The sequence below is a fragment of the Macaca thibetana genome, chromosome 7 (genome assembly GCF_024542745.1).
Source record: "Macaca thibetana thibetana isolate TM-01 chromosome 7, ASM2454274v1, whole genome shotgun sequence".
Classification (NCBI taxonomy): domain Eukaryota; kingdom Metazoa; phylum Chordata; class Mammalia; order Primates; family Cercopithecidae; genus Macaca; species Macaca thibetana.
Genome location: NC_065584.1, coordinates 157311288 through 157334202, shown reverse-complemented (window position 1 = coordinate 157334202; position 22915 = coordinate 157311288). Strand labels below are relative to the sequence as shown.

General features: G+C 39.9%; 1 protein-coding gene and 1 pseudogene across 2 annotated transcripts in view; one reads left to right on the top strand and one right to left on the bottom strand.

The window, feature by feature from the left end:
• Positions 1-22642, bottom strand: part of BBS4 (Bardet-Biedl syndrome 4) — a 36735-nt gene extending 14093 nt beyond the window's left edge. The window contains exons 1-5 of the mRNA XM_050796350.1: positions 21603-22642; positions 16670-16733; positions 13612-13723; positions 12161-12233; positions 690-743 (exon numbers count right to left, since the gene is read on the bottom strand). The gene's annotated coding sequence lies outside the window, so the exon portion shown is untranslated. The remainder of the gene's footprint in view (positions 1-689; positions 744-12160; positions 12234-13611; positions 13724-16669; positions 16734-21602) is intronic.
• Positions 17122-19188, top strand: LOC126958155 (histone-binding protein RBBP4-like; annotated as a pseudogene). The gene has a single exon (XR_007727122.1). The product of XR_007727122.1 is annotated as a histone-binding protein RBBP4-like (transcript).
• Positions 22643-22915: the final 273 nt, after the last annotated feature.

The following is a 22915-nucleotide window of genomic DNA, read 5'->3' as shown; positions in this document are numbered from 1 at the left end:
TATTGAAGAAAGGAGAATAAAACTTCACAATCACTAACTGTGAGCTCTATGAAGGAAACTACCCAAAGCTCTCATCACTAAGTTTTAGAGCTCTCAATAGTTTTGTCTACTCCTAATGATATATACTTTTTCTTACCTGAGTATCAAATTTGAGGTAAGCTCAAATTGTCTTCTCTGATATAGGAGCCTATAGCTTAATCACAGTGAAATATAAATTCTCATCATGGAAAATAACTAAAAAAACCCTGAAAACTCAGAAATCAGATCCACTTAAAATTTAAAATTTATTTTCAATGACCCTAAAAACTAAGTTGCTGTCAGGGCATGGAGATAGCTCACATGGTCATGATTACACCTTTAAGACTTAAGGGTCCATTTTTTGATATTTATGTTTTATTAAGCATCTGTTTCTAAACTGGGAAATTTAACTGGAGGTAGAGAAAAAGAAGAAAGGAGAAAAACTGTCTTTCCCTCACATTTCTAGAACTTTCCATGTTCTTATTAAAAGCAGAAAACAACAGATGAATAAGGACAAGTGAGAATTAAAACAGAAAAAAATGTATAAAGGTACTTTCAATTTTCAGTTCCAAAAACCTCTGCAAGCACTAGGGATAATACAAATGAGCAAGGTAACAACTTCTGCAACAAGTGCACCCTCAGTGAAATCCATCACCACTTCTGTAAATTACCTTGTTGAACTGCTTCAGGTAAATGTAGCAAACTCCTAGGTTATGGCTGATCTCCTAGGCACATTAAAAAAAAGGAAAACAACTCAGGTGCAATTCCACAGTAAGTATTAGAGTGAAACAACAGACATCTAGAGTTTGTTATTGCTCGACAAGGTTTAAACTTTAAACCATGCATTACAGTCAGCTTTTTATTAGAGTTCATACTCAAATATATTTAATTGTCAAAAATGAGTTCCTTAATATAAAAAAATATAGATTATAAGAAATAAAAGCAGAATAAACAGGTGATCTTCCTGGATCTATGGGGCACCCTGGGGCACATACCGAGGCCATCCCCATACCTTTTATCTCTAAGAGTTGCCCATCACCCATACCCTTGGCTCCTCCTTCTCCGAAGAGACTACCCACAGCCCCTGCTGAGAGGGCTGCTAGCCACACATTTCCACCCTTAAGTCAGCACCGGTGGATAGTGACACCTGACTCAATTGAAGTCCTTTCCCCTAGGAATCTGGAATTGGAAGAGAGCTAGTTAGTTACAAGTACTAAATTTACCAGGTGATGTGGACTTGAGGACTGAGCGCCACCTGGAGTCTGCTATAATGGAATACATGTAATTGGAGCCATCTGCAGAAGTCTAGAGCTGACATGGGAAAACTATGGTCCATGGGCCAAATGCATTCCCTGCCCTTTCTTATAAAGTACAGATTCATTGGAACACAGTCACAACTATTGTTTTTGTATGGCTCTTTTGCATTAGAACTGCAGAGTTAAGTCGTTGCAACAGAGTCTGTATGAAGCTATACAAATTAAAATATTTATTAGCTGGCCCTTTACAAAAAGTTTGCCAACCTTTGATCTACAGAAAGAGAAGATGAAGCAGAAAAGGCAGAGTAGCCACCTTGGTTGTTGAAGCATTCCAGTTCTGCTTCACTAAAAGACCAACCTACATCTCTTGATACTGTTTTATGGACTCTCAAATTCCTTTATAATAAATCTCCCCTTATTTAAGGTAGCTTTGGAGAAGGAGAAAGCAAGGGTAAGGAAAATGCTCTTGGGAAACATAGTAAGAACTACCCTATTAGTAGTGGAGATGTGTCCCTGTCTGAGGAAACATGGACCCCAGGCTCAGAGATAACAACTGATTTAATGTTTTCCAAGTCTCCTAAAACAGTAACAGCAACAAAACAGCAACCATTGGTTGAGCACCTACTAAAGTCAGGCTTTATGCCAGATATTTTCATATATGTTACTTTAATTTTCAGCAAGCCTGCAACATAGTTATAATTTTTCCAATTTTACAGATAAGGAAATTGAAGCTCAGAAAGGTTGAGTAGATTACCTAACAACACAGAGAGTACCAACAGTGGGATTTTGTTTCTTGTTTAGTTCTATATACTAGGGAGAATTTCAATCATATATAAGTGCAGACAGAATCACATACTCATCATCCTGTCCCAACAACCACCCAATCCACACTCCATCTACTCCCACAACTTTTGTAAGCAAATAACACATAGCCCAACGTTTTATCCACAAATGTTTCCGTATGTATTTCTAAAAGATAAGGCCTTTTTATAAACCTACCCACATCATCATACTCAAAAAAAATTACTGACTGCTTGATATTAGATATTCAATTAGGTTAAAATTTCAAATTATCTCACAAACGCCTCACATTTAAAAAAATTTTTTTATTCAATCACAAATCATGTCCATATTATAGAACATTAGGATTTGAACTCAGGCCTGCCTCCAAAACTTGTATACTTCCATCTTTGTCATGCTATAAGAATGCATACATGGAGAGAGACAAGGCAGAAATAAAGCCTTTCTTGTCCTTTAAATGTCCTGCTCTGCAGTAGGAATTGTCAAGGCAAGTAAGTAAATAAGTAGATGTCCTGAAGGCTAACCTCTGACCTTTTAAAATCTTTGACATAGATAGTTGAGAAGGCAGCAATATACTTTTAACAAACTGCAAAAGAAATTTGGAAAGGGCAACAGAACAAATCAGAGTCAAATCCTATCTTTCAGGAGGTGAGGGAATCCAGCAGACATCCTGCAAAGGCAGTTGGTACACTGGAAAGATCACAGTCTTAAGACGAAGAATCTTACATCATCCTAGATACAGGTCTGAATTCCAGTTCTGGCTTAGCAACTACCTCACTGTAGCAACTTCCTACCCTTCAGCAAGACATTCCATCTTCCAAAGCCTTAGCTTCCTCACTTGTCAATGGGGGAAATTCTCCCTACTTAACAGAGCCTGTTCCAAAAGTCAAATAAGATAATGGCAGAAAGAATTACTGTTCCCCTGTTTCAGCAAGACTGTGGAACACCCTGATGAGTCCAAGAAAGTAGGGCTACAAGGTTTTTTTGTTTTGTTTTGTTTTTTGAGACAGGGTCTTGCTCTGCTTCCCATGCTGAAGTGCAGTGATACAATCACAGTTCACTGCATCACTGCAGCCTCAATCTCCTGGGCTAACGTGATCCTACTACATCAGCCTCTAGAATAGCCAGGACTAGAGGTGCACACGACCACTCATTTTTATTTTATTTTATTATTATTTTTTTCTAGAGACTGGGTCTTTATGTTGCCCAGACTGGTCTCAGACTCCTGGGCTCAAGTGATCCTCCCCGCTCAGCATCCCAAAGTGCTGTTATTACAGGTATGAGCCACCATGTTCCAGCTACTATAAGGTTTTCTACAGGTATTTATGAAATATGTAGGGTAGAGAAGGGCTGTTAATAAAAATAAAATTAAAAATCATTAAAATATTCTAAAAAGAAAAGAAAAAGGCCATGATGGGGAAAATTTTAAACAAAAATTTAAAATTGTCAAAAAAAAAAAAAAAGAGGCAGTGGCTCACACCTGTAATCCCAGCATTTAGGGAGGCTGAGGTGGGCAGATCATGATGTCAGGAGTTCAAGACCAGCCTGACCAACATGGTGAAACCCCATCTCTACTAAAAATCCAAAATTAGCTGGGCATGGTGGCGGGTGCCTATAAATCCCAGCTACTCAGGAGGCTGAGGGAAGAGAATCACTTGAACCCAGGGGGCAGTGGTTGCAATGAGCCAAGATTGAGCCACTGCACTCTAGTCTGGGTGACAGAATGAGACTCCATCTCAAATTAAAAAAAAAAAAAAAAAAAGATAGCTAAACAGAAAGCAGCAGAAACCTTGGCAGAGGTAAATGCCCCCATCTGACAGCTTTGAAGAGAGCAGTGGATCTCTAGGCACAGAGGTTGAGATCTGAGAATGGACAGACTGCCTGCTCAAGTGGGTCACTGACCCCTGAGTAGCCTAACTGGGAGACATCCCCCACTAGGTGCAGACTGACACCTCACACCTCACAAGGCAGGGTACACCCCTGTGACGAACTTCCAGAGCAAGAATCAGACAGCAACACTCCATGTTCAGCAATATTCTATCTTCTGCAGCCTCCGCTGCTGATACCCAGGCAAACAGGGTCTGGAGTGGACCTCAAGCAAACTCCAACAGACCTGCAGCTGAGGATCCTGACTGTTAGAAGGAAAACTAACAAACAGAAAGGACACCCACACCAAAACCCCATCAGTATGTCACCATCATCAAAGACCAAAGGCAGATAAAACCACAAAGATGGAGAAAAGCAGTGCAGAAAAGCTGGAAATTCAAAAAATCAGAGCGCATCTCCGCCTCCAAAGGAACGCAGCTCATCGCCAGCAACGGAACAAAGCTGGACAGAGAATGACTTTGACATGTTGAGAGAAGAAGGCTTCAGTCCATCAAACTTCTCAGAGATAAAGGAGGAACTACGAACCCAGCGCAAAGAAACTAAAAACCTTGAAAAAAGATTTGATGAATGGCTAACTAGAATAACCAATGTAGAGAAGTCCTTAAAAGAACTGATAAAGATGAAAACCGTAACACGAGAACTACGTGACAAATGCATAAGCTTCAGTAACTGACTCGATCAACTGGAAGAAAGAGTATCAGTGATTGAAGATCAAATGAATGAAACGAAGCAAGAAGAGTAGAGAAAAAAGACTAAAAAGAAATGAACAAAGCCTCCAAGAAATATGGGATTATGTGAAAAGATCAAATCTATGTCTGATTGGTGTGCCTGAAAGTGACAGGGAAAATGGAACCAACTTGGAAAACACTTTGCAGGATATCATCCAGGAGAATTTCTCAACCTAGTAAGGCAGGCCAACATTCAAATTCAGGAAATACAAGAATGCCACAAAGATACTCCTCAAGAAGAGCAACTCCAAGACACATAATTGTCAGATTCACCAAAGTTGAAATGAAGGAAAAAATGTTAAGGGCAGCCAGAGAGAAAGGTCGGGTTACCCACAAAGGGAAGCCCATCAGACTAATAGATCTCTTGGCAGAAACTCTACAAGCCAGAAGAGAGTGGGGGCCAATATTCAACATTCTTAAAGAAAAGAATTTTAAACCCAGAATTTCATATCCAGCTTAACTAAGTTTCATAAGTGAAGGAGAAATAAAATTCTTTACAGACAAGCAAATGCTCAGAGATCTTCTCACCACTGGGCCTGCCCTTCAAGAGATCCTGAAGGAAGCACTGAACATGGAAAGGAACAACCGGTACCAGCCATTGCAAAAACAGGCCAAAATGTAAAGTCCATCGATGCTAGGAAGAAACTGCATCAACTAACGAGCAAAATAACCAACTAATATCATAATGACAAGATCAAGTTCACACATAACAATATTACCCTTAAATGTAAATGGACTAAACGGTCCAATTAAAAGACACAGACTGGCAAATTGGATAAAGAGTCAAGACCCATCAGTTTGCTGTATTCAGGAGACCCACCTCACATGCAGAGACATACATAGGCTCAAAATAAAGGGATGGAGGAAGATCTACCAAGCAAATGGAAAACAAAAAAAAGCAGGGGTTGCAATCCTAGTCTCTGATAAAAGACTTTAAACCATCAAAGATCAAAAGAGACAAAGAAGGCCATTACGTAATGGTAAAGGGATCAATTCATCAGGAAGAGCTAACTATCCTAAATATATATGCACCCAATACAGAAGCACCCAGATTCATAAAGCAAGTCCTTAGAGACTTACAAAGAGACTTAGACTCCCATATAATAATAATGGGAGACTTTAACACCCCACTGTCAACATTAGACAGATCAACGAGACAGAAAGTTAACAAGGATATCCAGGAATTGAACTCAACTCTGCACCAAGCAGACCTAATAGACATCTACAGAACTCTCCACCCCAAATCAACAGAATATACATTCTTCTCAGCACCACATCGCACTTATTCCAAAACTGACCACATAGTTGGAAGTAAAGCACTCCTCAGCAAATGTAAAAGAACAGAAATTATAACAAACTGTCTCTCAGACCACAGTGCAATCAAACTAGAACTCAGGACTAAGAAACTCAGTCAAAATTGCTCAACTACATGGAAACTGAACAACCTGCTCCTGAATGACTGCTGGGTACATAACGAAATGAAGGCAGAAATAAAGATGTTCTTTGAAACCAATGAGAACAAAGATACAACATACCAGAATCTCTGGGACACATTTAAAGAGTGTGTAGAGGGAAATTTATAGCACTAAATGCCTACAAGAGAAAGCAGGAAAGATCTAAAATTGAAGCCCTAACATTACAATTAAAAGAACTAGAGAAGCAAGAGCAAACACATTCAAAAGCTAGCAGAAGGCAAGAAATAACTAAGATCAGAGCAGAACTGAAGGAGATACAGACACAAAAAACCCTCCAAAAAATCAATGAATACAGGAGCTAGTTTTTTGAAAAGATCAACAAAATTGATAGACTGCTAGCAAGACTAATAAAGAAGAAAAGAGAGAAGAATCAAATAGACACAATAAAAAATGATAAAGGGGACATCACCACCAACCCCACAGAAACACAAACTACCATCAGAGAATACTATAAACACCTCTACGCAATTAAACTAGAAAACCTAGAAGAAATGGATACTTTCCTGGACACTTACACTCTCCCAAGACTAAAACAGGAAGAAGCTGAATCCTTGAATAGACCAATAGCAGGCTCTGAAATTAAGGCAATAATTAATAGCCTACCAACCAAAAAAAGTCCAGGACCAGACGGATTCACAGCTGAATTCTACCAGAGGTACAAGGAGAAGTTGGTACCATTCCTTCTGAAACTATTCCAATCAATAGAAAAAGAGGGAATCCTCCCTAACTCATTTTACGAGGCCAACATCATCCTGATACCAAAGCTTGACACAGATACAACAAAAAAAGAGAATTTTAGACCAATATCCCTGATGAACATCGATGCAAAAATCCTCAATAAAATACTGGCAAACCGAATCCAGCAGCAGGTCAAAAAGCTTATCCACCATGATCAAGTGAGCTTCATCCCTGGGATGCAAGGCTGGTTCAACATAGGCAAATCAATAAACATAATCCAGCATATAAACAGAACCAAAGACAAAAACCACATGATTATCTCAATAGATGCAGAAGAGGACTTTGACAAAATTCAACAGCCCTTCATGCTAAAAACTCTCAATAAATTCGGTATTGATGGAATGTACCTCAAAATAATAAGAGCTATTTATGACAAACCCACAGCCAATATCATACTGAATGGGCAAAACCTGAAAGCATTCCCTTTGAAAACTGGCACAAGACAGGGATGCCCTCTCTCACCACTCCTATTCAACATAGTGTTGGAAGTTCTGGCTGGGGCAATCAGGCAAGAGAAAGAAATCAAGGGTATTCAGTTAGGAAAAGAAGAAGTCAAAGTGTCCCTGTTTGCAGATGACATGATTGTATATATAGAAAACCCCACTGTCTCAGCCCAAAATCTCTTTAAGCTGATAAGCAACTTCAGCAAAGTCTCAGGATACAAAATCAACGTGCAAAAATCACAAGCATTCTTATACACCAGTAACAGACAAACAGAGAGCCAAATCATGAATGAACTCCCATTCACAATAGCTTCAAAGAGAATAAAATACCTAGGAATCCAATTTACAAGGGATGTAAAGGACCTCTTCAAGGAGAACTACAAACCACTGCTCAGTGAAATAAAAGAGGACACAAACAAATGGAAGAACATATCATGCTCATGGATAGGAAGAATCAATATTGTGAAAATGGCCATACTGCCCAAGGTAATTTATAGATTCAATGCCATCCCCATTAAGCTACCAATGACTTTCTTCATAGAATTGGAAAAAACTGCTTTAAAGTTCATATGGAACCAAAAAAGATCCCACATTGCCAAGACAATCCTAAGCCAAAAGAACAAAGCTGGAGGCATCATGCTACCTGACTTCAAACTATACTACAAGGCTACAGTAACCAAAACAGCATGGTACTGGTACCAAAACAGAGATACAGACCAATGGAACAGAACAGAGCCCTCAGAAATAATACCACACATCTACAGCCATCTGATCTTTGACAAACCTGACAAAAACAAGAAATGGGGAAAGGATTCCCTATTTAATAAATGGTGCTGGGAAAATTGGCTAGCCATGAGTAGAAAGCTGAAACTGGATCCTTTCCTTACTCCTTATATGAAAATTAATTCAAGATGGATTAGAGACTTAAATGTTAGACCTAAAACCATAAAATCCCTAGAAGAAAACCTAGGTAATACCATTCAAGACACAGGCATGGGCAAGGACTTCATGTCTAAAACATCAAAAGCAACAGCAACAAAAGCCAAAATTGACAAATGGGATCTAATTAAACTAAAGAGCTTCTGCACAGCAAAAGAAACTACCATCAGAATGAACAGGCAACCTTCAGAATGGGAGAAAATTTTTGCAAACTACTCATCTGACAAAGGGCTAATATCCAGAACCTATAAAGAACTCAATCAAATTTATAAGAAAAAAACAACCCCATCAAAAAGTGGGCAAAGGATATGAACAGACACTTCTCAAAAGAAGACATTCATAGAGCCAACAGACACATGAAAACAACGCTCATCATCACTCGCCATCAGAGAAATGCAAATCAAAACCACAATGAGATACCATCTCACACCAGTTAGAATGGCAATCATTAAAAAATCAGGAAACAACAGGTGCTGGAGAGGATGTGGAGAAATAGGAACACTTTTACGCTGTTGGTGGGACTGTAAACTAGTTCAACTATTGAGGAAAACAGTGTGGCAATTCCTCAAGGATCTAGAACTAGAAATACCATTCGACCCAGCCATCCCATTACTGGGGATATACCCAAAGGATTATAAATCATGCTGCTATAAAGACACATGCACACGTATGTTTATTGCGGCACTATTCACAATAGCAAAGACTCGGAATCAACCTAAATGTCCAACAGTGACAGACTGGATTAAGAAAATGTGGCATATATACACCATGGAATACTATGCAGCCATAAAAAACGATGAGTTCATGTCCTTTGTAGGGACATGGATGCAGATGGAAACCATCATTCTCAGCAAACTATCACAAGAATAGAAAACCAAACACCGCATGTTCTCACTCATAGGTGGGAATTGAACAATGAGATCACTTGGACACAGGAAAGGGAACATCACACACCGGGGCCTATTGTGGGGAGGGGGGAGAGGAGAAGGATAGCATTAGGAGATATACCTAATGTAAATGACAAGTTAATGGGTGCAGCACACCAATATGGCACATGTATACATATGTAAGAAAACTGCACGTTGTGCACATGTACCCTAGAACTCAAAGTATAATTTAAAAAATTTAAAAAAGAATGGCTGTTTTGTGAACAACCACATCTACTAGTAACAATAGTATGGTTATCCCAAGTGAGTCAGTAATACCAAATGAGCTCTTTCAACCAACTGGACAGATTAAGAAACACATTCCATTCCCCCTGTGACCCTGAGCTCTCCTGTTTTACCTCTTCCGTATCTCCCTCTATGGGTTCTCTTCTTCTGCTCAGTCCTTCAAAATTGCTTTTTCATGGCTCACACCTGTAATCCCAGCACTCTGGGAAGCTGAAGCAGGAGGGTCACTTGAGGCCAGGAGCTTGAGACCACCCTGGGCAACATGATGAGACTTAATTTCCACAAAATAAATTTAGCCAGGCATGGTGGCATGCACCTGTAGTCCCAGCTACTCAGGAGGCAGAGGCAGGAGGATCACTTGAGTCCAGAAGTTGGAGGTTACAGTAAGATATGATCACCCCACTGTACTCCAGCCTAGGCAACCTTGTCTCTTTAAAAAAAAAAAAGTAAAAAACTCTTTTTTCCAGGATTCCATCCTCAGCTCATTGCAGGGTAATGTCAACCAATCTAATGGCTTCAATTACCACCTTTATGTTGTTGACGCCAGAATGTACATCTCTACTCCAAAACACTTGAGTTTCAGATTTCTGTATCCAACCACACTGGACACATCTCAATTTAGATATCCCCTCAGAACGTAAAACTTATCATATCCAAAATCCTCTGAAAGACAGGATTTAACTCTGATTTCTCACCATCACCTTCTTCCAAAACTTGCTCCTCTTCCTTCCTGTATTTCCTATTCTAGTTGATTATCTTATAATCCACCAGTCCATTGTTGCATCTCCAGGGCATAGACCAGTGCTTGGCATATAGCAGATATATTCATTTTTTGAAAAACCAACTGAATGAAAAAGTACATGAATTTTTCTTTATCTGCAGCTTCACTCTGGCTGTTAGCTATTACAAACTCCACAGCATAAAGACTCAACTCAATTCTCTGACGTACAGAAGAAAAGCGACTGACAAATTGAACACACTTCAAAAATAATAGTGCCCCGTAAGAACTGCAAAGGAAATCCATGCTAATTCTCTGTACTAATAAATCTAGTCCTTCACTCATAGATATGAACGTCTCCCCGAGAATCATCAAATACTTGAAAAATACCAACAGCATAAAATAGAAGAACCAAAATGCAGAGAGTTAGAAAAATATAATTCTGAGAAGCAGAACAGAACTTTAAGAATCAGAGACACTGAAGACAAGATTTATGGAAATTAAAAATACAATAAAAGGAAATAAAAAATATTAGATGGATATGGTATATAACAGAATACAAATAGCTAAAAACAAAAATGATGATACAGAAGATAAGACTGAATACGTGTCCTGAACATACAATAAAAGGACAAGGAGGGTCAGGTGTTGTGGCTCACACCTATAATCCCAGCACTTTGGGAGGCCAAGGCAGGTGAATCACCTGAGGTCAGGAGTTGCAGACCAGACTGGCCAACACGGTAAAACCCCGTCTCTACTAAAAATACAAAAATTAGCTGGGCATAGTGGCAGGCGCTTGTAATCCCAGCTACTCGGGAGGCTGAGGCAGGAGAATCACTAGAACCTGGGAGAGAGAGGTTGCAGTGAGCCAAGATCACGCCACTGCACTCCAGCCTGGGCGACACAGTAAGCCTCTGTCCCAAAAAAAAAAAAAAAGGACACGGAGGTAGAAAATGAGAGGCAAGTTAAGAGTTGTTGTAGAGAATAGTTAGAGAACATGTCTCATAGAGAATGGAAAACAGTGTGGCAGATGCTGCTAGTTATCTGTCTGCCAACCTGCTACCTACTCTTCTCTTTTTCCTTACTAATAGAACCCTATTTTTGTTTAGAGTGGCAATGTGACCAGATTAAAAACTACATTTAGCCAGCCTTCCTTCTAGAAGGAGAGCTGACATGACATAAGTGGAAGTCTGTGGGGGCTTTTGGGAAAGTTGTGCTTTCCCAATATAGGCTCTGTCCTTTTCTCCTTGTTGCTTTCTCTTTCTCCCTCCCTAGAATGCAGATGTGATGTCAGATGCAGCAGTCTTCTTGTAACCATGAGGAAAAACTCTCGGCCTTGACATCCGAGGACTGCCAAATCAATGCCAGCAACTACTTACGTGATTTCTTTTGGGAAAACATAAAGCTGCCATTGAAGTATATAATGAAGCAGCTAAACTCAACCAGAAAGATTGGGTGGACATCTTGTTTCAAGAGAATTAAAAAAATAACCCCCTAATTTGTAAAGCCAATATTTAGTTGCATTTACACACAATCCCCAATTGACACAAAGAGAAGGGGAGGGGAAAAATAAAGAACTACTCCAAGGCCCTGACCCAAAGAAAGGCAAGGGTCTTCAGAATGAGTCAACTGAGTGTCACACCGATAGGGATGGGAAAAAGACATGAAACACAACTAGATGCCTATTGCTGATATTGTGGAATTCCAATGATGAAAAAAATACCCAAAGCTTCTAGGGGTCATCAACAAGAATCAGACTGGTAAGAGATTGCTGGTCAGCAAACTGTTAGAAAATCATGCAGCAACGCCTGCAAAGTTATGAGGAAACATGGGTTTTTGATCCTATACTTAGACAAATCATGAATTCAGTATAAGGATAAAATCAAGATATTTTTGGAATGTAAGAATTCATAAATAAGACAGCCATATGATAAATGGAACCATTAGCATGTTTACTAATAAGGAACTGAAAGTTCTCTACTTACCCAATCTTTCTGGTTGAGTTTAGCTGCTTCATTATATACTTCAATGGCAGCTTTATGTTTTCCCAAAAGAAATCTGTAAAAGATGCATTTTCCATAATTATTACCTGAAAATTCTTAGAAGACTAACCCTACTAGTCCCACATTTTACTCATATTTCATCCAGCAGAGAATTCTAGAAGCCTTTTCTCCATGAGCTGGTTGTGCTGGTTTGGTCAGTGAAGCTGCTATACACTAACAGCAGAAGCTCTCTTAGTAGGGATTGCATTGGCAGCTGTTCCAAGGCCTTGGTCTCATTCTATACCAATTTTAGTGAGAGTCTTGTGGAATTTTTCTCCTACAATGGACTATAAATGCAGACCAAAAAGGAAATAAGCCAAATGATATGCCATGTTAAGCAGTAACTATCATTATTTATCATCACCCATTAGGGACATGTCCTTTCCTTCCAAGACTAAGTCTCTTTCCTTGATATTGGATCCTGAGTTTAGAGAGAAACAGGGAAAACCAAGCTTTATGCAAAAACAACGCAGGTATGAATGGCAACGTGGCTAAGAAAGGGGAGATGGGAACTCCATGGAACAAAGGACTGAAAAGGGAATACCTAGTAGTTTATAAAGACCTTTGAGATTCTTTCCATCTAGGAATCTTTAGGACATTCACTCAACAAATACAGATGCTCCTCAACTTATGATGGGGTTACATCCCAATAAACCCACTGTAAATTGAAAATACTGTAATTCAAAAATGCACATAATACATCTACTCTACCAAACATCATAGACAGCCTAGCCTATCTTAAGCATGCTCAGAACACTTACTCTGTTCCACGGAGTTCCTATCTCCACTTTCTTAACTACGTTTGCTGACAGCTGGGCAAAATCATCTAACACAATGCCACTTTTATAATAAAATGCTGAATATCTCATGTAATTTACTGAATACTATACTGAAAATGAAAAACAGAATGGCTGTATGGATACTTGAAGTACAGTTTCTACTGAATACATAACAATTTTACATCATTATAAAGTTGAAAAATTATATAAGTTGAACCATCAGAAGTCAGGAACTCTCTGTCCTTACTCAAAACTTACTGTGTGATAGATATTAAGTGTTAGAAGAGTAGACGAGAAAAATTCCAAGGATTGCCAATAAGTTTAGAAGACTTTAGGGTACAAGGTGTCTCTATTTACATGATAAACAATATCAGTTCCCCCATCAAACTAGAATGCACAGTGTTTAAAACACTTAGTTCCTTAACACTAGTTATCTCATTTTCTCAAATTTCAAACTTAATCCATGCTCTTTAGAGTGAATCCCATTATACCTATTAAACCATTCCCCACTTGTGTATCAGGCTAATGTGGCTGCCAGCAGCAAGCTGTACCTAAGAATGCATTTTACACTGTTCTCTGTGAGTGCCCTAGGGCCTCCAGGTTGCCAATACTCACAAAGATCTCGCCACCTGCTTGAGGTTATCAGCACTCTGAGGGCTTAGAACTGCACATGTCTGGAAGAGTTCTAGGGATTCTTGGATATTTCCTTCCAGGCGAAATATCAATGCTGCCAAGAAACAGAAAATACAAAAAAAAGTAAAACCATGTTCTGGGAAGAATGGAGCCTGGGGTCAGAAAAATTGGAGAAAAGAAAACTGGGAAACCACATCAAGTAAATCCTTTGGACAACTGTATCCTTAATACAATCAGATATGACTTCAGACAGGCTGAAACAATGACCAAAACTGTTGACAAGCTAAACTCTCTTTTAATAAGGTAACTCAACCCTACCTACTTCTCTCTACTCCCACGATCCATCACACAGATAATCAGTTCCTCTGCAAATTATCACACAAACTCTTCACATTAAGAGCATTTTGGGGCTTCCCCATCAGATGCTTCATTTATCATAATTGACTTCCAACTGATAGTTTTCAGACTGAACCCCCAAATGGGGCAAATGGAATCAATACCTCAAATTCAGCACGGAGATTCTGACAAAGAATACAGTAACACTTCAGACTTCGGTTGTCAGTATAACAACCAGTTAGAACCAGAGGTTTTTCCTAGGCCTATGTTTTCAGAAGAATTTATCAGACACTGAAAGTCTGATACTTGTGACACTGGGAATAAGAGCATTTTTTGCCATGATGTCCTAAATTTGTCAATATCTTACCAATTATGTCAGAAAATTATAGGTTAATCTGAAGACTACAAATGCAATGAATGGTAAACAAAACCATTCATTCACACCCAAGAGCCAAAAAGAAAGTTCCTGGAAAAACTAAGAATGCTACTTATGCCACTAAAGAGGAAAATTTAAGTCAGTGGGATGGGTGCAGTGGTTCATGCCTGTAATCCCAGCACTTCGGGAGGCCAAGGCAGGCAGATCACCTGAGGTCAGGCATTTGAGACCAGCTTGGCCAACATGGCAAAATCTTGTCTCTACTAAAAATGCAAAAACTAGCCAGACGTGGTGGCATGTGCCTGTAATCCTAGCTACTAGTAGGGCTGAGGCAGGAGGATTGCTTGAACCTGGGAGGCAGAGGTTGCAGTGAGCTGAGATCATGCCACTGCACTCCAGCCTGGGCAACAGAGCAAGACTCCGTCTTTAAAAAAAAAAAAAAAAAGTTAAGTGAGTGGTCCTTAGGTTTCTGATGAGCTGAATTTACACTCTGCTTTATCTTGTTTATTTCTAGGCTTCTTCCCCTCATCCTGATTAACCTTACAAAAATCCTCAAGCTCTTCTTCATCTCTTTTAGCATGATTACAAGGAATCCTTCCAAAAGCATCTTCTGGCCCTGAAATCACTGTATCAGGCAGGAATCCTAAGCATCCATTCCAAAAAACACTAGCCAGAAACTAAAACATGGGTAACGATAGCAATTTTTTAACATTACTAGTCATTTCCGAAGTCAAATCCAACACAGTAATTATATTCAGATTCCATAAAAAGATTAATACGGAATAAAACCTTTCTGGAACATTTACGCTCATGCACCTGTAATGACATTTTGGTCGACAGCTGTATAAATGACGATGATCCCTTAAGATTATCTTGAAGAGGAAAAATTCCTATTGCCCAGTGATGTCATAGCAATCAAAACAGTGCAATGCATTACTACCCTACCTGTAGTGATGCTGGTATAAACAAACCTACTGTGCTGCCAGTCACATAAAAGTACAGCACATACAATTATGTATATATAGAACTTAATACTTTATGATAATAAATGACTACATTACTGGTTTATGTATTTACTACGCCATACATTTTAACCTTTATATTAGAGTGTACTCCTTCCACTTACTAAAAAAAAAAAGTCTAACTGCCTCAGGCAGGTCCTTCAGGAGGTATTCCAGAAGGTATTCCTATTGCTATAGGAGATGATAGCTCCATGCATGTTACTGCCACTGAAGACCTTCCATAAGGAGGTGGAAGACAGTGATGTTTATAATCTTGACTCTGTGTAGGCCTAGATAAGTGTGTGCGCGCACTGGCACGCGTCTGTGGGTGTGTTGCAAAGACCTTAGATGGGTCACAAAGCACTGAATGCCAAAAAAGACAACAAGGATACATTCTGCATGTTAGTACTACCATTATAGTAGTGTGTGTGTCTTAGTTTTTAACAAAAAAGTTTAAAAGTAAAAAAAAATAAAAATACAAAGTTTTAAGAATAGCATAAAGAGCCGGGTGTCGTGGCTAATGCCTACAATCCCAGCACTTTGAGAGGCTGAGGCAGGAGGACTGCTTGAGCCCAGGAGTTCAAGACCAGCTTGGGCAACATAGTGAGACTCTGTCTCTACCAAAAAAAAAAAAAGAAAAAAAGAAAAATTAAAAACCTTATAGAATAAGGACATAAAGAAACTACTTTTGTACAGATCTACAATGTTGTTGTGTGTTTTAAGTATCACCCCAAAAGAGCCAAAAAGTTTTAAAGTTTATAAAGTAAAAAGTTACAGCAAGTGAGTTTATCATTGTAGAAAAAATATTTTTAAATAAATTTAGTGTAAGCTAAGTGTACAGTGTTTATGAAGTCTATAGTAGTATATAATAATGTCCTAGGCATTCACATTCACTCACCACTAACTCACCCAGAGCAACTTCCAGTCCATCCACAGTAAGTACTCTATACAGGTGTACTAGCACTATTTTTTATCTTTTATACCGTATTTTTACAGTACCTTTTCTATGTTTAGATATACTTACTACTGTTTTACAACTGCCTACAGTATTCAGTGCACCTGCTCATACAGGTTTGTAGCCTGGGAGCAACAGACTACATCATATAGCCTATGTGTGTAGTATACTATATCATCCATCTATGTTTGTGTAAGTACACTCTATGTAATGGTCACACAATGACAAAACTGCCTAACAACACATTTCTTAGAACATATCTCCATTGTTAAGCGGTGCATGACTGTACTTGAACTTGTTTCTTAAACTGCCTGCTCTTTTTCAAGAACCTAGGAAAAGTGTATTTCTCTAGCAAGAAGACAAGTGTCTTACCTTGGACATAGATAGCATATTCACACAATCCCTGAGTCTCCTGAAGCTGTTCTTTGATAATAGCCTGAAAGAGGAAGAAAAATGCTTCTGAGCAGTGGTTAAGTTTCTTCAGGTGTCTTTAAGAAAAAGTAGACATGGACAGGCCAGGTACAGTGGCTCATGCCTGTAATCCCAGAACTTTGGGAGACCAAGGAGGGCAGATTACAAGGTCAGGAGTTCAAGATCAGCCTAACCAATATGGTGAAACCCCATCTCTACTAAAAATACAAAAGGTCAGGTGCAGTGGCTCACGCCTGTAATCCCAGCACTTTGGGAGGCTGAGACGGGCGGATCATGAGGTCAGGAGATTGAGACCATCCTGGCTAACATGGTGAAACCCCGTCTCTACTAAAAATACAAAAATTGCTCCCGCAACGCTCGACCCCAGGATTCCCCCGGCTCGTCTGCCCACCATGGCCGACAAGGAAGCAGCATTCGACAATGCAGTGGAAGAATGAGTGATCGACGAGGAATACAAAATATGGAAAAAGAACACCCGTTTTCTTTATGATTTGGTGATGACCCATGCTCTGGAGTGGCCCAGCCTAACTGCCCAGTGGCTTCCAGATGTAACCAGACCAGAAGGGAAAGATTTCAGCATTCATCGACTTGTCCTGGGGATACACACATCGGATGAACAAAACCATCTTGTTATAGCCAGTGTGCAACTCCCTAGTGATGATGCTCAGTTTGATGCGTCACACAACGACAGTGAGAAAGGAGAATTTGGAGGTTTTGGTTCAGTTAGTGGAAAAATTGAAATAGAAATCAAGATCAACCGTGAAGGAGAAGTAAACAGGGCCCGTTATATGCCCCAGAACCCTTGTATCATCGCAACAAGGACTGCTTCCAGTGATGTTCTTGTCTTCAACTATACAAAACATCCTTCTAAACCAGATCCTTCTGGAGAGTGCAACCCAGACTTGCATCTCCGTGGACATCAAAAGGAGGCTATGGACTTTCTTGGAACCCAAATCTCAGTGGGCACTTACTTAGTGCTTCAGATGACCACACCATCTGCCTGTGGGACATCAGTGCCGTTCCAAAGGAGGGAAAAGTGGTGGATGCGAAGACCGTCTTTACAGGGCATACGGCAGTAGTAGAAGATGTTTCCTGGCATCTGCTCCATGAGTCTCTGTTTGAGTCAGTTGCTGATGATCAGAAACTTATGATTTGGGATATTCATTCAAACAATACTTCCAAACCAAGCCACTCAGTTGACGCTCACACTGCTGAAGTGAACTGCCTTTCTTTCAATCCTTACAGTGAGTTCATTCTTGCCACAGGATCAGCTGACAAGACTGCTGCCTTGTGGGATCTGAGAAATCTGAAACTTAAGTTGCATTCCTTTGAGTCACATAAGGATGAAATATTCCAGGTTCAGTGGTCACTTCACAATGAGACTATTTTGGCTTCCAGTGGTACTGATCGCAGACTGAATATCTGGGATTTAAGTAAAATTGGAGAGGAACAATCCCCAGAAGATGCAGAAGATGGGCCACCAGAGTTGCTGTTTATTCATGGTGGTCACACTGCCAAGATATCTGATTTCTCCTGGAATCCCAATGAACCTTGGGTGATTTGTTCTGTATCAGAAGACAATATCATGCAAGTGTGGCAAATGGCAGAGAACATTTATAATGATGAAGACCCTGAAGGAAACGTGGATCCAGAAGGACAAGGGTCCTAGATATGTCTTTACTTCTTGTGATTTTAGACTCCCCTTTTTTCTTCTCAACCCTGAGAGTGATTTAACACTGGTTTTGAGACAGACTTTGTTCAGCTATCCCTCTATATAATAGGTACCACCAATAATGCTATTAGCCCAAACAGTGGGTGTTTTCTAAAAAATAATGGGGGGCTTGATTCAGCAAAGCCACAGACTTACGTTGAAATTTTCTTCAGGAATTTTCTAGTAACCCAGGTCTAAAGTAGCTACAGAAGGGGGAATATTATGTGTGATTATTTTTCTTCTTATGCTATATATCCCCAGGTTTTTCAGACTCATTTAAGTAAAGGCTAGAGTGAGTAAGGAAGAGAGCCAAATGAGGTAGGTGTCTGAGCCATGAAGTGTAAATACTAAAAGATGTCACTTTTATTCAGGAAATAGGGGAGATTCAAATCATATAGATTCCTACTCCAAAATCTTGACACTTGACTTTCCAGGATGCACATTTTCATATGTAGACCAGTTTCCTCTTAGTTTCCTCAGTTAAGTCAAAAGTACATGTTCCTGTTTCCCCATATATTCATATATTTCTGCTCGTTAAGTGTATTTCTTGAGCTGTTTTCATGTTGTTTCTTTCCTGTCTGTGAAATGGTGTGGTTTTTTTGTTGTTGTTGTTGTTTTTAACTTGGGACCACCAAGTTGTAAAGATGTATGTTTTTACCTGACAGTTACATCACAGGCAGACTGTCAAGTTGAGAAGAGTGAATCAATAACTTGTATTTGTTTTAAAAATTAAATTAATCCTTGATAAGAGTTGCTTTTTTTTTTTTTTTTTTTTTAGGAGTTAGTCCTTGACCACTAGTTTGATGCCATCTCCATTTTGGGTGACCTGTTTCACCAGCAAGCCTGTTACTCTCCATGACTAACTGTGTAAGTGCTTAAAATGGAATAAATTGCTTTTCTACATTAAAAAAAAAAAAAAGATACAAAAATTAGCCAGGTGCGGTGGCGGGCACCTGTACTCCAAGCTACATGGGAGACTGAGGCAGGAGAATGGCGTGAACCTGGGAGGCGGAGCTTGCAGTGAGTGGAGATCGCGCCACTGCGCTCCAGCCTGGGCAACAGAGCAAGACTCCGTCTCAAAAAAAAAAAAAATTAGCAGAGCAGTAGTGGTGCATGCCTGTAATCCCAGCTACTCAGGAGGCTGAGGCAGGAGAATCACTTGAACCCAGGAGGCTTCAATAAGTATGATTACTTATTCTAGAACAGGGATTTGCAAACTATGGGGCTTACAGGCCCTGTATATTTTTGTACAGCTCTCAAGCTAAGAGTGGTTTTTATATTTCTAAAGGGTTATAAAAAATAAGATAACAAACATGATGTAGAGACTGTATGTGACCTACAAACCCTAAAATATTGTTGGCCCATTACAGAAAGTTTACCAACCCCTGCCTAAAATCTAACTAGGCAAGCTAAGAAAAGTATGAAAAAATTTCCAAGTATTATCACAGATGAAAAAGAAAGAGAACATTTCAAGATTCATACTGGTGGCCAGGTGCAGTGGCTCATGCATGTAATCCCAGCACTTTGGGTGGCCAAGGCGGGCAGATCACCTGAGGTCAGGAGTTCGAGACCAGCCTGACCAACATGGAAAAACCCCATCTCTACTAAAAACACAAAAAATTAGCCAGGTGTGGTGGCACATGCCTGTAATCCCAGCTACTCAGGAGGCTGAGGCAGGAGAATCGCTTGAACCCAGGAGGCGGAGGTTGTGGTGAGCCGAGGTCACGGCATTGCACTCTAGCCTGGGTGACAAGAGCAAAACTTCACCTCAAAAAAAAAAAAAGATTCATACTAGCATCTGCCTTCGGGTCAGTGGTGTCAAAAAATACTGGTATGGGCCAGGTGTGGTGGCTCACGCCTGTAATCCCAGCACTTTGGGAGGCCAAGGCGGGTGGATCATGAGGTCAGCAGTTCCAGACCAGCCTGACCAATATGGTGAAACCCCATCTCTACTGAAAATACAGAAAAAAAATTAGCTGGGCGTGGTGGTGGGCGCCTGTCATCCCAGCGACTTGAGAGGCTGAGGCAGGAGAATTGCTTGAAACCAGAAGGCGGAAGTTGCAGTGAGCCAAGATTGCACCACTGTGCTCTAGCCTGGGCAATAAGAGCACAACTCCATCTAAAAAAAAAAACAAAAAACTAAAAAAAATGGTATGAATCTTTGTCATACCAGTATGAATTAGTTCTGTGCATTGCCATAGGTATAAACGCCATAGGTATAAACCGAAAACCTTAGATGGATTACAAACCTCTGGATGTCAAAAAAGATGACACCAAGGATACACTCTGCATGTCAGTACTACCACTGTCTGCCTGCAAGTTTGTAACACATATGGTATGTCACCAAAGATATAGAGAAAGAGAAATACAAATGGTTTTTAAATATACACATGATGATCAACCTTGCAATAAGAGGAAAATTAAAAAATAAAACTCAGGGCCAGATGCGGTGGCTCACGCCTGTAATCCCAGCACTGTAGGAGGCCAAGGCGGGCAGATCACGAGGTCAAGAGTTCGAGTCCAGCCTGGCAATATGGTGAAACCCCATCTCTACTAAAAATACAAAAAATTAGTCAGGCGTGGTGACGCTCATCTGTAGTCCCACCTACTCGGGAGGCTGAGGCAGAAGAATCGCTTGAACCCGGGAGGCAGAGGCTGCAATGAGCCAAGATCATGCCACTGCACTCTAGCCTAGGTGACAGAGTGAGACTCCACCTCAAAAAAAAAAAAAAAAAAAAAAGAACTCGACAAAATACCATTTTTCATCTATCCAAAGATTAAAAAGTTAATATGTTGAGTTGAACACCTGCCTCCACCAGAAGACCAACATGTCCCCAGAGACTTGCTCTTGACATGAGAAGACACATGGAACACACCTGAACCTGACCCACAGCCTGCAGTCAAACCCAGCCACCCATAGCTGATCTGAAAGCCCATGAGCACTTAATAAATATCTGTTTGTTGGGGGCCACTGAAATTTTGAGGTTGTATGTTAAACATCACTATCATAGCAAAAGATAACCAGTGTATGAAGTGTGGGGAAAAAGGAATTCATATTTTATCACTGAGATATAAACTGCCACACTTTGTTTAGTAGGCACTGTTAGTTGCCTACCCAACATCCCCCTGCCTCTCATTTTTATTATCATGGCAATCTCTTACCTTGCAGGCTTCATAATCTTTCCGGATATAATGAAGATGAATCAACCAGTTCTGCTTCTCCAAAATAGGAAACTCTGGAGCTAGGTAGCATATTTTGACAAAACAAACAACACAGTCATTAGATTTTCTCCTTTAGCACTGTCCTCATGTCTAACCATAAACGTACTGCAATATCTCATTAAAATTTTCATGCTACTGTCTACAAGAATATATTATAATGCATCAAAAACGTATAGACTATTAAACTGAGAGATACTTGTCCTACTACATGTTGAATACATATCTTGAGTTTTTGAAGCTTGTATATCAGTTTCTCATCAAATAATGACTTGGACTGAAAAACATAAAATCATCCTTTGTCTCTTCTTCTCAATCTCTCCTTCCCTGGTTATAGAAAGTGAATAGAAAGACTTTCTAAAGGAGATTGCAGGAATATCACTAAGGAAATATATCAAGGGAACTCACCCCCAATATTTCAACATAGGTTCTATTTTCCATAAGTGTCAGCCAGTTGAGAAATAAAGAGAGAGTACAAAGAGAGGAATTTTACAGCTGGGCCTCCGGGGGTGACATCACATATCGGTAGGACTGTGATGCCCACCTGAGCTGCAAAACCAGCAAGTTTGTATTAAGGATTTCAAAAGGGGAGGGGGTGTAAGAACAGGGAGTAGGTCATAAAGATCACATGCTTCAAAGGGCAAAAAGGAGAACAAAGATCACATGCTTCTGAGGAAAGAGGACAAGGGCAGAAAGAGGACAAAATCAGAACTTTTGATAAGGGTCCAACAAAGATCACAAGGCAAAGGGCAAAAGCAAAATTACTGATAAGGGTCTATGATCAGTGGTGCAGGTACTGTCTTGATAAACATCTTAAACAACAGAAAACAGGGTTCGAGAGCAGAGAACTGGTCTGACCTCAAATTTACCAGGGTGGGGTTTTTTCCCCACCCAAATAAGCCTGAGGGTACAGCACGAGACCAGGGCATATTTCAGTCGTTATCTCAGCCGCCTAAGACAGACACTTCAAGAGCAGCCGTTTATAGACCTCCCTCCAGGAATGCATTCCTTCCCCAGGGTATTAATTATTAATATTCCTTGCTAGGAAAAGAATTTAGCAATATCTTCCCTACTTGCACATCTGTTTATAGGCTCTCTGCAAGAGAAAAATATGGCTCTATTTTGCCTGACCCCACAGGCAGTCAAACCTTATGGCTGTCTTCCCTTGCTCCCTAAAATCGCTGTTACTCTGTTCTTTTTCAAGGTGCACTGATTTCATATTGTTCAAACACACATGTTTTACAATCAATTTGTAC